The sequence below is a fragment of the Pygoscelis adeliae genome, unplaced genomic scaffold (assembly GCF_000699105.1).
Source record: "Pygoscelis adeliae isolate BGI_AS28 unplaced genomic scaffold, ASM69910v1 Scaffold850, whole genome shotgun sequence".
Lineage (NCBI taxonomy): Eukaryota > Metazoa > Chordata > Aves > Sphenisciformes > Spheniscidae > Pygoscelis > Pygoscelis adeliae.
The window spans coordinates 22,525-27,004 of NW_008823882.1; the positions used below are offsets into that span (position 1 = coordinate 22,525).

At 47.6% G+C, this 4,480-nt stretch overlaps 1 protein-coding gene across 13 annotated transcripts in view; it reads right to left on the minus strand.

Moving 5' to 3' along the window:
- The window catches only part of GNG7 (guanine nucleotide binding protein (G protein), gamma 7), a 60,464-nt gene that overhangs the window by 20,080 nt on the left and 35,904 nt on the right, over positions 1–4,480 (minus strand). The window lies entirely within an intron of this gene.

Here is a 4,480-nt window from a genome sequence, read left to right on the forward strand (position 1 = left end):
GTGTGAGCCTAACCCCTCAAGTATGCTTATTCCCTGCCAGCTACTGACTGCAGAAGGGACTCATTTGCATTTGGGGGCCAGCTCCTTCTAATTTCACTAGAAATGTGAGTGACCTTTTGCAGCAGAGACATCACATGAGCATAAATACTACCGCTTTCTTCATACACTCATAAAAGACACTGATACGAGAGCAGCCCTGTGACTTTCTCTAGTCATCTTGTTTTCATTACTGATGTTAGCTACAGAGGGCAAAAATGATGCTCAGGAGAAACGCACAATAGGTCAGCAGAGCTGGGGGCTCCTCCTCCCTCCCCAAGTCAGCTGCAGGCAAGCAAAACCGAAGAGGCTTGCTTCCAAATGCGGATGAGGACACATTTTGATCAGCCCGATGACTACTTTTGCACTTGTTTCAACCACCAAAGTAATTACCCTAAAAGAAAAGGCCAGTATCTCCATGTGACTGCAGCATCTGTGCGGCTGTTTTAATGCAAACCCGGGTCTTTTGGTAATACTGATGACTGCAACATCATGTGAGGGTTTGCAACAAGGAGCAACTCCTACATCGGCGCTGGAATCCGCTGGGCAGACAGGGAGAGGAAGCAGAAGGTCGTTTTCTTTTGTCTCTCTTACAGGAAGAGAAGTCACGTTGGGCTGGCAGCGGTTCAGCTCTCAGCTGGGACTGGGAGCTGCTGGGGAAAGGCTGAGGCTGGAAGTAAGGCAGAGAGGCTAAAAAAAGGAACTTACACACTGTGTGAAAGGGTTGCACCAGAAAGCACGTGAGGGATCTGCCTTCAGGTAACGGGCAACCTTTGGCTCGCTGACTATTTTCATAGGGCTGGTGCTTATATTTAGAAAATCATCTACTACAGGTTAGAAAAAACAGAGATGTAAAACATTCAAACTTCCCCAAATTCACGGCATTAAGCAGTTGCTATTATGCAGGTGCCATCCTCCTCTGCTTACACTGTACGTACCTGAGCATCGCTGGCACCCACTCACTGCACCTCCAAGTCCCAGGAGACTGCAAAGTCAACCCTCTGCTGAAATTCTGAGAATTACCCAATGGCACTTTTTGCCCCCAGTTTTCATTCACACACTGGACAAGGAACACAGTTCTGCAGGTGCTTTGGCCCCCCATTTCTGTATGAACTCACTTGCCAAAGGAAAAGAAAAATTACTTATGTGCCTGGCTGCTAACTTGAAACCGAAACAAAGAGAAGGGCGAAAGCTTTCCTTTTGCACAACGGCAATGCAAATACTGACATCTGGAGAAGGGTCGGTACCGGCAGCATCTGCTCAGTCACCGAGCTGGGAGATAAAACACCGCATCACAGACTGCAGGGCCTGAAATTGCACGTTATCACAGAAATACAGGTATTTCCTTCTACTTGTGTATCTAAACAGGAAAATGCAGGACACTAAGAATATTTTGAATAATTTGTCAAAATTAGTCGCTAACCCAGGTGGTCTACTTCAACTGTAAACAGATTTTGAGGCAAAATATACCATTGAATAAAAAAGTATCTGGCCTGATAAAAATCTGATTCAAGAAACAGATTTCCACGTACGCTTGGCCAAAGCACGACGAGCCTCCTGCCTCTCCTGGGAAGCATGAACCTCCCCAGCCGAGCGTGCCGAGCACTGGGGATGCCGGAGCAGGCACCTGACGGTGTCCCAGTGACCAGCCAGCCGGCCAGAGCGGGTCCCTCGCCAGCGCATGCCAGCAAGCCGGTCGGTGGCGAACATCAGCCCCGCGGCTCCTGGGGAGGGAAGAGCCTGTCTCTGGGGGACCAACCCTTCGCACAGACAGCGCTCGCCAGACCCTGAAGCGCTCGCTCTTATCTATACACGGACTTAACTGCGAATAGCCCTCACATGCATCCACTTTTAATCCCGAGCAAGAACACTTTGTTCCTGTTTGCTTAATCTGCATTCAAGAAGCATGTTTGTGGGGGAAAGAGCTGGTCAAAACATCTTGCAAACAGAGCAAAAACTGGTTAAAAATTACCTTCTCTAGCTGCTTGGGGCTTCTTGCTTTTATTTCTTTTTAAACTGTTAGACAGTTTAGACAGTAAGGGCTCCTAAAACGTTTCCATGTAAAGTTAGACCAGATGAGCCTAAATAATTGTTGAGAGATTTACACTACCCTTATGCTAAAAGCAACTAGCAGATCTCACACCATCCATCAAGACTCTTCATTTGTGGGAGTGATGACTGACAGCGATGGCAGTTAAGAAAAAGGAGCAGTGAGCCCAGTCTTCCCATTTAAATCTAGAACAAAATGCCCAACTACAACTGGGTTTGATTAAAACCAGTATAAGGCACTTCTATTCCAGAGCAGGACTACCTCCAGATGGGGAGATGTGCTGGTGCAGGCATTAGCTTGCTAGTCCACACACTCCTCAACAGCAGCAGCTTCCTGAGCAGACGAGACCTCGGGCTTTGCCTGCCCACCCCGAGATGTGCCAGACAATTACATCTCCCTCCCTTTAAAGAAAGTTTACATAACAGGGACAGAAGTGCTTTTAAACGTGGTCCAAAAAAACACGTATGCTGAAAAGGTAGTAAAAGAGGCACCGAATTTAAATCCTGCTTTGCCTAGCAAGCAAAGAGCTTGAACAAACTTAATTATCCCAGTAAAAGAGAAAAAATTAAGCCGCCTTTACTTTTGGTGCGATCATTCCAAGTTGAAATAAAACCCAATGCGGTGGCCTGGCCCTCAGCTTACAGCATCACCACCGCCATCCAGCTGGCAAGGCTGAGGTTTTGCATCGGGACCAGCTCCCCTAGTTTCAAAACAGATTGATTCAAACTGGTACACGATGAACCCGAAGTTCTATTCGACTCCAGAGAGCAGAGACAGCCTAAGGCTGGAAGAGTGCGAGTGACCAAAGCTGCTCTTTGTGGACAACTGTGTCAAGAAATAAAAACTCAATCCAGTATCACTTATTGATTTTTCCAAGAAAAAATGGCCTCAGATGGCCACAACATGTACATACTGTTTTCCACTCCCTGGAATATTCATGGGAAAACAGAAGAAAGAATAAACATAAATATTGAACACAAAGTGATCGAAAAAGTCCTGTTTAACACGTGCAGCCTCTTCACAATGACGAAACCAAGAAATCTCATAGTCTGTGATACCGGACACGGGCGAGGCTTACAACACACGGTGATCGCCGCCGCCGCAGCGGGCAGGTGGCTGCCTTGCACGCTCAGCGTGCCGACGGGCACCCGGCGGCACTGGGTCTGGCTGGGGAAACCGGGGACCTCCTGCGAGCACCGGGTTCAGCCAAACCCGGTCAATGCTGGCACTGACGGGGGGGGGGACGGCACAGATAGGCGACAGACGCGATGATGAACGCTGACGGCAGCGGTGACACTTCCCGGGACAGGAAGGTATTTGTGCGGCGAGCAGAGCCCATGCCCACGGCGCGGGCAGCGAGGGACGGGCAGATAAGGGAGAGCAGCAGGCGCTGCAGGACAAGGCATTTTTCACATAACCAGCATTCCTAGGGGAGGCTGTCGCTGCAGAAATCCCTTGTGTCGGTTAATAAAAACACATAAAAGGGAGAAAGAATGAATCAAGCTTATTTAGCCACAACAGCGAATACAATACTTAACTCACTCCGCAACCTTGTGTGCTGTTCAGAGACTCCGGATGGGATTGCGCTGTATTTTTTAAGGCAAAAAAGGCATCACACAAAACGTCTGTTCATCAGCACCCTGCCCTCCCCACACCTCAGCACATTTGCTCATGTCCATATAGTTTATATCATGCTCATATATTTTAAAAGGACCTGTTTATAAGCTTCAGCTCCAAATACCCAAAACAGAGTTGAAAGCTAGAGGAAAACTGGAAAACCATAACCTCTGTAGAGGCAAGTTAACCCCAACTGGAACAAATGACAGGCACCAATACAGGAACCAACGTGATTTTCTGGCTGCCCGTTTTACTGCATTCAGCAGTAGGGGACAGGCTACAGGAAACTCGTATCCCATGATAAGCTCACTTACAGAGGGATTAGTGGAATTTTACCAGTTTTCTAAGTCATTTACACAAATACACGAACCACCATGCTGGCATTGCTTGTCAAACATCACGCCGCTCGTCAGCTACAGCACAGCAACAGCATGAGGAAAGCTCTGGGCCTTAACCGCAGATGTTTTATATGGCTTGGCTTTTAACTCGCAGCTGCAGAAACCTTTTCAGCACACTGCTGTACCTCCGCATGAAAAAAGTAAGAGTTTGTCCTGAGACCTAAGTTATAATAAACAAAACAGAGCACACCCTTGCATACATGGCTGGCGTCCCCCACTGAAAGGAGCAACGAATTCTGATGTCTTTAAGAAAGCTTAACGACCACCGATATTAAAAGTCTCATGGAAAGATTTCTATTGACCTTCACGTTTGCAAAAACCCTTTTACCTTTAAAATGACTCAGAAGCCAAGTCCAGCCTAGCCATGTGCCCTTAAATC